Here is a 13,178-nt window from a genome sequence, read left to right as displayed (position 1 = left end):
TCTGATTCCCCTCCCCCCTCCCCTCCCTGCCAATCCATCTGTTCCTCCACGCCCTTCTCCCACAGGTGTTCCTCATCCCCTTCCTCTGACTTCATTTCCCAATCCACCTCCCCTCCCTTTCCCTTCTGAGAGGACTTCTCCTCCCCCTCCTGCTTCCTGCTCAGCTCGGGCTTCTGGGACTTGTAGTTCTTATAGACCCACTCTTTCTTCTTTTGATCTCTGGTGGGCACAGGTAGCCCTTTCGTCCCCCACCCCTCCGATCTGCCACCCCCTTTCTCACATACCCCCCTCTTTAAACGATTGCTAGCCCCTTTCTTTAGCCTTCCCTCGTTCCCCGGGCTAGCAACCCGACTCAAGACATCCACATGAGGCAACAACTTCCCTGCTTTATGCTCAATATGATATTGAAAGGGTTGCAATGCCAGATACCACCTCATCAATCTGTCATTGCTATCTTTCATCCGGGCCAACCACTTTAAAGGGGCATGATCTGTAAACAACTTGAATGTCCGTCCCTCCAGATAGAAGTGACATTTTTGTATGGCCCATTTCACAGCTAGACATTCCCTTTCAATAGTGGCATACCTCGTTTCATGGGGGAGCAACTTCCGGCTTAAATACAATACTGGGTGTTCCTCCCCCTCAAACACCTGTGACAGCACTGCCCCCAACCCGGTGCCCGAAGCGTCCGTGTGTAGGATAAATTCTCTGTCAAAATCTACGGCCCTAAGCACCGGTTCCTCACACAGGGCTTGCCGTAGAGCCACAAACGCTCCCTGCTCCACCTCCCCCCACCTTAACCGGTTGGGCCTATCCTTCTTTAACATCTCCGTCAAAGGAGCAGCCAATGTAGCAAAGTGAGGAATGAATCTTCGATAGTATCCCACTAGTCCCAAAAAACCCCTCATCAATTTTTTTGTCTCCGGGCGAGGAAACAATTGAATGCTCTCGACTTTACCCTGTAACGGTTTTATCTGACCATTTCCCACCTGGTAACCCAAATATTTCACCTCTCGTTGTGCAAAATAACATTTTTGGGGATTCAGTGTAAGCCCAGCTTTCCGAAAAGCGTTTAATACCTTCCCCACCTGGAGAAGATGAGACCCCCAGTCTTGGCTATGTATGATGACATCATCTAGATATGCGGCGGCATATGCCTGATGAGGCCTCAACACCTGATCTAACAGGCGTTGGCAAGAGGCCGCCGCCGAATTCAAGCCAAATGGCATCCGCTTGAACTGAAACAGGCCCAGCGGAGTACAAAAGGCTGTCTTGGCCTTAGCTGCAGTAGAGAGCGGAATCTGCCAATAGCCTTTTGTTAAGTCAAGCGTTGACAGAAACCGGGCTGACCCTAAGCGGTCTAGTAGTTCCTCTATCCTCGGCATCGGATAAGCATCCGGGTCTGATAGAGCATTAACCTGCCGAAAATCTATGCAAAACCGCCAGGTTCCATCAGTCTTGGGCACCAGCACTACCGGGCTTGCCCAGGGGCTGTGTGATTCCTCAATCACCCCATATTCCAACATTTCCATAACCTGCCGATTTACCTCTTGCTGCTTCATAGGGGATAACCTATACGGTCTTTGTCTTACTACCTTTCCTTCCCCTGTTACGATATCGTGAGTAATCAATCTCGTTGCCCCTGGGCAAGGAGTCAGCACATCCTTAAATTCCCCCAAAAGAGCCCTTATCTGCTCCTTTTGGGATCCCTCTAAATCCTCTCCCACCTGCAACCCCCCTTTAGATTCCATCTCCGATATCTGGGGCCCTAGATCCTCCTCCGTTAAATCCTCTACAGTCGCCCAACAAGCCTCCCGGGCCTGCCAAGGTTTGATCAAATTTATATGATAAGTCTGCCTCCTCCCCCGTTCATTCCTCACTTCATACGTGACTGGGCCCAAGCGCCTCGTAACTATCATCGGGCCCCTCCAGTTCCCACTAAATTTATGAGGACTATCTGAGACCATGATCAGCACTTTATCCCCTATCGCCACCTCCCGGTCCCGGGTCTTTTTATCATAGGAGACCTTCTGATACTGCTGAGCCGCCTGCCATCTATCTCTGGAGTAAACCCCCAACCGCCTCAAGCGCCCCTTTAAATCATGAAGGTAAGCTATTACCGTGTTATCTTCGGCTTCCGGGGGTACCCATCTTTCTCGCACTATATCCAAGACCCCTCTTGGTGCTCGCCCAAAGAACAACTCGAAGGGCGACACCCCTAGGGAGGCCTGCACACACTCCCTCGTAACATACAGGACAAAGGGCAGCAATTGATCCCATTTCTCCGGACAAGAGCCCACTCCCTTCCTAAGCAAAGCCTTCAGGGTTTTATTAAATCGTTCTACTAGGCCATTGGTCTGCGGGTGATATGCAGCTGTACAAATGTGAACAATCCCAAAGGCCTCCCATACCTGTGCTAGAACCCGTGATCTAAAATTGGACCCCCGGTCCGTCAGCACCTCCCGAGGGAAGCCTACTTCACAGAAAATGTGAATAAGTTCCGCAGCAATAACCTTAGCTGAAATGCTTCGTAAAGGAATGGCCCATGGGAACCGGGTGGCCATATCCATAATGACTAAGATATAGGAGAACCCCCGAGTCGATTTTGGTAGAGGACCAACTATGTCCATCGCAATCCTCCCTAGGGGAGTCCCTATGCGGGGCAAAGGATGTAAAGGGACTCTCCCTGGGCCGTGTTCGGATACCTTCTGACATAGAGGACAAGACTCACAATACTTTTCAACTTCTTTATATATCCCGGGCCAATAAAAGCGCCTTAACAAGTGTGAAACCGTATTCTGAGCCCCTTTATGCCCCCCCAGAGGGTGATCATGAGCTACCCGTAACAGTAGGTTCCTAAATCCCTTCGGCACTACTAACTGGCTCCGGCCCCCCTCCCTTCCGTTACCTGCAGGTCTCCGAAACAGCAAGCCCTGCTCTATCACAAACCCGGGTCCTTGCACCTCCCTGTCCCCCTCCCTTGCCCGCACCAAGCATATTGCAGGGTAGGGTCGGCTTGCTGCTCCCTCCCAAAGGAGGGGAATTGTTCCTGCACCTCCCCTGCCTCCTCAGGGAAATCCGCCGCCTGCTCCAAGTCTTTCATAGACTGAGCCCGCTGACGCTGCCCCGTCTTCTTATGCCCCCCCGAATCTCTGGTTTTCCCCGGGATCCCCAATATCTCCATCTGAAACGGAAATATCTGGGCTAAAGCCTGCTCCTGTTCTGTCCCCTCCGCCCCCCGTTGGGACCGGGTAACCACTAACCCCTTTCTCCCTTCCAAATATTGCGAAAATGGGGGCCAATCCCTTCCCAAGATAAGGGCCTGAGGTAACCTAGGTAGTACCGCCACCCAGACCCAATGAGCCCCCAAAGGACCTACAATCCTCACCTGCCGCAACGGGTATCTAGTAGAAGCCCCATGCACACACTGTATGGTGACCTCTCGCCCTCTCTCCCCCCCTCCCCCAACTCCCTTTTCCCTGATCTTCTCCCACAAGGACTGGGCCAGCATAGTTTGGTCCGCTCCAGAGTCCAACAGCCCCTCCACCCCCACCCCCATCACTTCTACCCGTTGGCAAAACTCCCGCCTGCCCCCCTTTCCCCCTCCTGCCACCAATTGTAACTTCACAACACAATCTCTCCTCACATGGCCCTTCCGCCCACAGCGATAACACATTCTTTCTTCCCCTTTACTCCCCTCCCAAACTCTCAGGCCCTTACCTTCTGGAACCTGATGCCCTTTTAGAACTCCCAACCCCCCTCCCGGCGGGGTTCCCTTGTGGGCACAATGCTGCGACTCTAGGAAACAATCCAAGCTCTGGATTGCCTCCTCGAGGGTACTGCAGCCCCGTTTAATCAAATCAATCTGGAGCCCTCTAGGTAAGGACTCCAAAAACTGTTCCAGCACCAGATCTTCCATTACCTGCTGCATGGACCGTCTTTCAGGCTCTAACCATTTTCCCGCTAAATCACTTAGTTTCTGAGCAAGTACCCTAGGTGTCTCTCCCTCCACCCACTTGAACTCCCGAAACCTCCTGCGGTACGTCTGCTTGCTTAGCCCAAACCTATCCAAAATAGCGGCTTTCAGTCTTGGGTAGTCTGTTATTTGTCCCGTGGGTAGGGCCCGAAAAGCCGCTAAAGCTTCCCCAGACAGCGCAGGAGCTAGTCTTAGGGTCCATTGCTCCTGAGGCCATCCTGCTGTCACCGCCACCCGCTCAAAGGCCCCCAGATAATCTTCAATATTATCCACTTCAGTTAATTTTCCCCAAGGTAACCAGTTCACCCCCACAGGTCCTACCAGTCCAGCAGTCCCTTCGCCCCGCAAGGTTGTCCCACTTTCGCTAGGTCCTGCCATTCTGCCTCCCGACCGCAGGAATTCCTGAAATAGGTCCAAAAGTGGCTGCTGCTGTGCTCGGGAGGCTGCCAATGACTCCTCCATAAGTTTATGTGCCATCTCTTGTTGCTTTTGGAATTGATGAGTCATAAAAGCAAACATCTCTTTCGGATCCATCTTGCTAGCTTTAATCTTCTTCCTATAAGAAACACAAGAGAAATACAAGACCCAAGTGTGGACTTTCACAACACTTCCGCTTCGCTCTCCAATTCCCCCTCCCCCCTGCTCCCACTATGCTCACCGGAAGCAGGAGGTTTATTCGCCTCTGGGTTCAAGCTCCCCAGCTTTCTGGTCTGGCTCAATCCTCCGCCGTCCTCCTCGGCTTACTGGAATCAGGGCTCGACCGATCCCACCACTGCCACCAAATGTCAGACTGCAACTCCTCTCCGGGCTGTCTGCGCGCTAGTGGCACCTCTCCGTGCTGTCTGCAAGCCCGCTGCACCCCTCCGTGCTGTCTGCAAGCCCGCTGCACCCCTCCGTGCTGTCTGCACTCCAGCCGCACCAATGTCCGACTTTGGCTCCTCTCCGAGCTGTCGGTGCTCTAAGTGCCCTGCTCCGGGCTGGCTGTAATCCTGGTAAGTTATGCAAACCTCATTCAGGCTTACTCCGTTGTGTCCTCTCCAAAGAGTAGCCCACCCCCCTTAGTTCAACCCCTACTGGCTACTGGCAAGTCTCTGTTTCCAGGGGGGGAGTCCCTCTCCTTGTAGACTAGCCGCCTAGAATATTTCCAGTCCGGCTATTAAGTCCCCGCCCTGGCCTCTGGCCCGGGCCTTGTTCCTGGCACGTGCCCCTTTCTTTAGGGCCTCTATTCAAAAGCAAAGGTTTAGTACACAGTTCAGCGCTTCTCAAGCAAGTCTATAAAGTTCCAAAGCTTTCTCCTATGGCATGAATTCCTCTAGGTTAGCACTTCCTACTGGCTATACCTAGAGACCCCACCTCCCTCATTTGTCAGCACAAACTCCTGACAACCACCCACTGGGTTAAGGAATTCATACCTTTTGTTATCCAGTACACACCGCACTCTTTCTCCTCCCCCTATGGCCCTGAGCAAAGGCTGATATATCCATTTCCTCTGATTCCCCTCCCCCCTCCCCTCCCTGCCAATCCATCTGTTCCTCCACTCCCTTCTCCCACAGGTGTTCCTCATCCCCTTCCTCTGACTTCATTTCCCAATCCACCTCCCCTCCCTTTCCCTTCTGAGAGGACTTCTCCTCCCCCTCCTGCTTCCTGCTCAGCTCGGGCTTCTGGGACTTGTAGTTCTTATAGACCCACTCTTTCTTCTTTTGATCTCTGGTGGGCACAGGTAGCCCTTTCGTCCCCTACCCCTCCGATCTGCCACCCCCTTTCTCACAGTACACAACTTTGGATTATTATTTGGGTAAATGTGCAGACACAATTTAGATAGTTTGTATATCCTTAAAATATATATGTGGAAGTGATTATGTATAGGACTCTTTTACAATTGATGTATCTTTGCCCCTCCCACCCCAGAATGCATGCACCAAAAATAAACATATGCATGGGGGTTAAATGCATATGGGCCTCAAAAGTGGATACCTCAGAGGGAGTAGAAACCATGAGAAGGGATCTCCAACTGTTGGAAGAATGGTCAAGGGTCTGGCAGTTAAACGTTAATGTGAAGAAGTGCAGTGAGGCATTTCGGGTGCAGAAATACAAAAGAGATGTACCAGATATGAAAGGAGAGATTGGAAAGCTCGGCTCAGGAGAAGGACCTTGGGATGATGGTGTCTGAGGATCTCAGGGTGATGAAACAATGCAACAAGGTGGTGGCCATGTCCAGAAGGATGCTAGACTCCCTCCCCCACCCAGCTACTGGAGCACTCAACAGGCTACCCAAAACTAATACCACAGATTCTCCCTACAACTTCCTTTTACCACTCTGGCCACTCTACTATTATCACCTTCTTCCTTCCCACTCCACCACAACCACTGCCCAATTTAGGTACAGGGATTTATGCCAGGGTTCAGTTGGTGTAAATCTTCGCTCCTAAAAGTTGGGTGCAGATCCCAGCAACACGTGCTATTCTATAAACGGTGCCCAGCTCAGAGCACTGTTTATACAATAATGCTCAGTGTGCTTTTTGTTGGCACCCATTTAATGAATTTAGGTCATTATTATCACACTCTCTTGAATTTGGCTATATTAGCTATATCTTATGTGCCTAATAAGTTTGAGAGCTGAAAATGTTCACCATATGAAGATTCCAACTGTTGCTACTGGGTGAAAAACTGTCACTAGAGAAAGCATATTGTGTTGGTTGGTACTTCATTTATGGAATCATCTTCTTGTTTCTATTAGGGTGGATGCTTCCTTATAACAGTTTTAAACACTGTTAAAAACATAGTTTTTTATACTGGCCTTTGGCCATGCTGACTCAGGACAGGAATTGACATGCAAACTTGGCACTGTAAGATAGGAGGAAATTAAAACGTTATTTGAATATTTGAATGTGAAGCGTTAATGAGATGTGCATGTCTCTCTGGTATGTTTGGTATGTATGATTAGGTCTATCCTGTTGAAAATGGAGTTTCTTTTTTTTTTTAATATTGTGGAATATTATTATGTAAACCGCTGCTACCTGTCAAAGCGCAGCAGTATAATAAGTTTTAATAAACATAAACAGTATAGCCAAGCCCGGGCTTGGACAATAAAGGAGACCAATGAACACACAGGAGGGTAAGGTACAATTGTACTACCTACTCCTTTCTTCTTGGATAGATATCTCTCTCCTGCCACATACCCTTCCACACTTCCCATGCTCCTCCCAATCCCCAACCAATCCACTCCTAGTCTCTCAAAACAAACCACAACACAGCTGTTTACTGTACATGCCACAGAATCTTCTTCTTCTTCTTCCTCATCCTTCCCTAGCCCCCACAACATTCCCTACCCAATCCCTTTTCCAACCAGGCCTTGCTACAGGGACCCCAAGCCAGGCCCAGGTTACCCACACCAGCCGGGGGCCATTGACCCACTCGACTCCACATTTTTTCCAGTTAATGCATGTATTTTTTGTAATTACTATATGTTAGCTGTATAATTTTAATACAGTAAAGTAGGCTCTGTCATGGATTTCCTTACTCACATATTATTTTTTTAGGATTGTATGAAGCTAGTAATGAAGTCTGTTGATTTCTCTATTTTGAAGCCCCATCATCTGCATCATTTTTTAGTCCTACTAGCTTGTAAAAAGTTATATATGTCCACATAAAATTTAGTGTAGTGAATATCTGAGTATATAACATCATACAGTAAGATTATTTCTGGCAGTGAGAAGTTTTTGATAATCATTTGCAAAAATAATTCAGTGAGAATGCTGCTCCTATCTCATTTTTAGATGTATATTGGTTATACAGTGCTTATTAGTATTCTATCTTTTCAAAAGATTAGTTCATTTAATGGTTTGGAACTATTCAGGGATTCATCATTGGGGAATACTAGGACTGCACTCACATAAACACATATTAGGGCAGCAGATAGGCAAAAAAATTTAATCGCACGATTAATCGCAAAAAGCGTCCCCCTCACATTTCTTCCATTACAATGCAAAATATACACAGCAGATGTAAATTCTCAAAACAGACATATTACTAAACTGAAAATAAAATAATTTTTCTTACCTTTGTTGATTTTATTTTTGTAATAACCTTGTTCCCTATCTCTGATTCTGTTTCACTCCGTGCTCTGAACTATGGTTCCAGGGCCTCCTGTCTAGTTACTATTTCCTTTTTCTCTTTCTTTCTTCTTCACTTCCTACCCTATATCTATCTTTTGCATTCAATTTTCTTCTATTTTTCTTCCCCCTCAAATCTGCCTAGTTTCCATCTTTCCCTTCATTCTTTCATTTCCTTTCTTCCCCATTCCCCTCCCTTCCATGGGCACTATCTCTTCTCGTCTACCTTCCTTTCCCATCCCCTTCACTCAATAGGTGTAATCTTCTCCCTTCTCTCTTCCTTTTCCTTCCCCTCTATGGGCACTGCCTCCTCCCATCTCTCTTCCCTTCCCTTCCCCTAGGTTGTCACCGCCCCCCCCCCCCCCTGAGGGGGGCCCGGCGCCACAGTCCCACCCACCTCTGCCACCGGGCCGGGCTCCTTCCACCTGAACCCCCGCCAGCAAAAGTGCTGTCTTCTGACTCTGGCATGCGCGGCCCTCACAGACGCGCTCCTCTCAGCTGCTCTTCGCTGTACTCTGCATATCTGAATGCCAAGATTTTCAAAGTTGCCCCAGATATTAATGTTCTTTCATACAGGTTTCTTTAATAACCTCACTGTTTACATTTTCACTTTCAATGCATGGAAGATGTATCTCACATTTTCTATTTAAATCAATTGAATGTGGTCAAAAAGGGAGCTATTAATTAAACCACAAGTGTCTACAAGTGGGTTTTCATTTGCTTTCTCATTATCCAATACTCATTTTTGTTCAGTAATTTATTAGTCTATTTAAAACAGTGGCAGTATTAAACACATTCATGGACTAAACATAAATTAAAACAACATCTTACTAATGGTTTGTCTTTAAGAGAACAAAAAATAATGACATGAAATTGTTTATCTTGAAAAATCAAAATAAGTAATTTTAAATCTCTATTACTGAATAATTACTTAATTTAACCTTCAAAGTACCAGGAGAGTGGTGGTTGCCACCACCCCCTCAATTGTTTTTTCTTTTTTTGCTAGAATTTTTCCCTATCATGATTACCTTAAGTGCCTTTAGGTATCTGTAAGGAATGCATTTTCACACATTTTGATATATAACACATACACATAATGTGGTTATATAGAAATGTAGCATGCTTGGTATTAAAGTTACCAGGGGGAGGTGGTAGCTACCACCTCCCAAGAACAGGTCATGATACCTGCAGCTGAACATTTCTGCTTTGGTCTGAAGTTGCCACTTGGTTCATTAATAGAAGAAATATTGTTTTATTTCTTTCCCTAATTTGATGAGTGTACTTATTTATCTTGGAAGATGTGACATCATCGGAGGTCAATTTATTGTAAACATGGCATTGGCATGAGGTCATAATAAGCGTTTTTCTGCTAGACAGGCCTTAGAAATTCTTTTAGCTGACAATGATAGTAGTGAGTTGAAGTCACTGATTCTGATAGCAGTGATCACTAACCCCCTCCCACCCCCCAAAAAATGTGATTAAAATATTACTTGCCAGTCTCTATGCCAGCCTCAGATGTTATACTCAGGTCCACTAGAATAGCATGCAGGCCCCTGGAGTAATCTAGTAGAGGTGCAGTGCACTGCAGACAGGTGGACCCAGGCTTCTACCTCCCCCTAGTTTGTTACACTTGTGGAGGAAACTGTGAGCCCTCCGAAACCCACTGTACCCACATATTGGTGCTCCCTTCATCTGTAAGGGCTATGGTAGTGGTGTACAGTTGGGGGTAGTGGGTTTTGGGGGGCTCAGCAGACAAGGTAAGGGAGCAATGGTGAGATGTGTACCTGGGAGCACTTTATAAAGTCCACTGCATTGCCCCCAAGGATGCCCTATTGCTTTCCTGGGATGTCACTTTTCCACTATTCCACCTGATGCCAAGCTTTCTATTATTTTTTATAACACTTGAGCCTTGTGTCTATTATTTATCAGTAGATTTGGGTTTTGAATTCAGATCTATAGATTAAAAGGAGATTTCATTACATATGTCTAAATACCAGAGTGCTATTTTTCCATATTTCATAGCAAGAGTGTACATTCCCTAATTATCTGACCCAATGCAACTGAAACTTTTACCTCCTCAGTGCATGTAAATGGTTTCATCCCTGTGTGGATTCTCTGATGCCATGTGAAGCTTTCTTTCCAACCAAAGCTTTTACCTTACTTGGACTATATAAATGTCTATTGGACCTCGACAAATTTCAAGCAATACCTTTCAGTAAGTCATCACATCAGTCACTTTGGTATAATCCGCATATCTTAATAAATAAGGCTCCATTCTTTTGGAAAGAGTGGATAGATAAGGCAGTCTTCTATCTGCCTGATATTGTTAATGCTGATAATAGTTTTTGGTCCTTTTCTGAGGTGGTATCCAAATTTTCTCTACCTCCTACTATGTTCTTTCAATGCATGCAACTTACTCATAGTGTGAAGGCATCTGTTGAGCTGGCATCATTGTCATCTCGGCTGCCTTCTTTATTTGCCAACGCCCAGACACTAGTATTAGCTGGGCACACAGCTTCATCTATTTATAAAATTTTTATTAACGCAACACACAACTTCAATACTGCCCTTCAACATAATTGGCAGCTTGATACAGAGTCTGTGGTAGATGAAAATATGTGGTTCTGTTTCTGGTCTAAAGTTATGAAACCTCTTTCCTCTGCAGCGGTTTTGCAGTCTATGTTTTTTATATCATAAAACCAATTGGACTCCTCGAAAACTTGCTACTGCTGGCCTGAGCTCATCAGACAAATGTTGGCACTGTTCGCTGCAAGTGGGTACTTTCTCTCATATGTTATATGAGTGTCCTCCGATCTTTCAATTCTGGAAGGCTGTTTGGAATATTATACAAAAACTTTTGCCCATAACTGATGACCTGACTTATTCAATTGTAATTTTTAAGTCCGTTCATGCAACTTTTGATTTGACCTCCCCGCAATCAAAACTATTGGACATTCTCCTCACTATTGCTCAACGGCATATTTTGCAAAACTGGAAAAACGCACAGTTGCTGAATATTCATTTCTGGTGGAATACAGTCCTGCAGCATCAGAAGTTTGAGCTCGCCATGGCTGCAAAAAGTCGGATGATAGTATCTCAGAAAAAAATTTGGTCTATTTTGGACAACTACCTCCAAACTATTCAGGCCACACCTTAAACCAGTACAAAGAACTTATTTGTTAAACACCTGGATGCTTTCCCCTCCTTTTTTCTCTTCTTTCCTTTCTCTTTTTTCCTTTCCCACCTGTTGTGTTTCTTGCTTCCTATGTTTTTCCATCATTGTTTTCCTGTTATTTGTATTCTTGGAAATTAATAAAATATTTGGAGGACTATATAAATGGTTTTACTTCTGTGTGTATTCTCTGGTGCATTGTGAGGTTTACTATCTGACCAAAGCTTTTACCACACTCTGTACATGCAAATGGTTTCTCTCCTGTGTGGACTCTATGGTACACTTTGAGATTTACATTACAACGAAAGCTTTTACCACACTTAGAACATGTGAATGGTTTCACTCTATTGTGGATTTTCTTGTGTATTTGTACATTTTGCATTTGGACGTTTTTTATTTGAAAATGGACCAAAAAATAAAATGTCCAAATCACAAAACGTTTTTCCAAACAGTATTTTCAAAAGGAAAAGATAGACATTTTTGATTGGTGAAAATGACCTTCTTTCCTGTTCAGATTTTGAATGTTTTTGTAAAATGTCCAAATTCAGACTTAGACTTCATATCGAAAATGCCCCTCAATGTCTTGTAAGTGGCCCCATACAGTAGTCTCAATTGTCAGCTATACTTGCGAGATAACCACCCAGGCCAAACTTACATATGGTGCACTGTCAAGCTCAGGTTCTGCCATTTTGATCTCCATGCTGCAGATTTTTCCTTTCTCTTGGCAGGGTGGTTTCACAGCCATGGCTCAGGAAAAATTCTAAGTAGAAGAAAAATTAAGGTCATCTGATGATCTTGTGCGGTCTCAAAGCAAAATTTATTTATTTATTTATTTCACAAGATTTATATTCCACACTATAGTCATAATTCTAGGCGGAGAACAAACTTACATATATAATATAAACATCAGACAAACCATATTAAAATAACCCAGAGGGAGAGGATTCAAGATGGAGGCCTGAGAGCCAACCTCACCTGCGCTCGCTTTCTAGCTTGGCATCACGTGACCTCCCCCCCCTCCAGTCCCTAGTTTTCTAATTTCTGTTACTCTATCTTTTAAATCTGTGGGCCCTGTTTACTAAGCAGTGCTAAGGGTGCGCTAGCATTTTTAGCATGTGCTAAATACTAAAGACTCCCATAGGAATATATAGGTGTCTCTAGCTTTTAGTGTGTGCTAATTTTAGGTGTGTGCTAAAAATGCTAGAGCATCTTAGTAAACATGACCCTTTGCGTTCCATCTTTGCTTAAAGCCTATACTATTAAGATGTTTTATTGCATATTATGTTGACATTGTTTGAAGCATATTAAGCCAGATTGTGTGTTTATTCATATATGTTTACTGCTGTAATTGTCTGTTGCCTGTGTTTGACTTATTCTTGCTGTACACCACCTTGGGTGAAGTTCTTCAAAAAGGCAATAAATAAATCCTAATAAATTAAAATAAATACATTGTTCTCTTATGTGGAGGGGCATAATCAAACAGGGACAACCATCTCTAAGGGCGCCCATCAAAACAAGATGGGCGTCTATCTTTTGTTTCGATAATACGGTCGGGGACGCCCAAATCTCAACATTTAGGTCGACCTTATAGATGGTTTTCGACGATAATGGAAACCGAGGATGCCCATCTCAAAAACGACCAAATCTAAGGCATTTGGTCATGGGAGGAGCCAACATTCGTAGTGCACTGGTCCCCCTCACATGCCAGGACACCAACCGGTCACCCTAGGGGGCACTGCAGTGGACTTCACAAATTGTTCCCAGGTGCATAGCTCCCTTACCTTGTGTGCTAAGCCCCCCAAAACCCACTCTCCACAACTGTACACCACTACCATTGCCCTAAGGGGTGAAGGGAGGCGCCTACATGTGGGTACAGTGGGTTTTGGGTGGGTTTTGAAGGGCTCACATTTACCAGCAC

Source organism: Microcaecilia unicolor, chromosome 4, assembly GCF_901765095.1.
Source record: "Microcaecilia unicolor chromosome 4, aMicUni1.1, whole genome shotgun sequence".
Lineage (NCBI taxonomy): Eukaryota > Metazoa > Chordata > Amphibia > Gymnophiona > Siphonopidae > Microcaecilia > Microcaecilia unicolor.
This window is presented reverse-complemented; position numbering follows the sequence as displayed.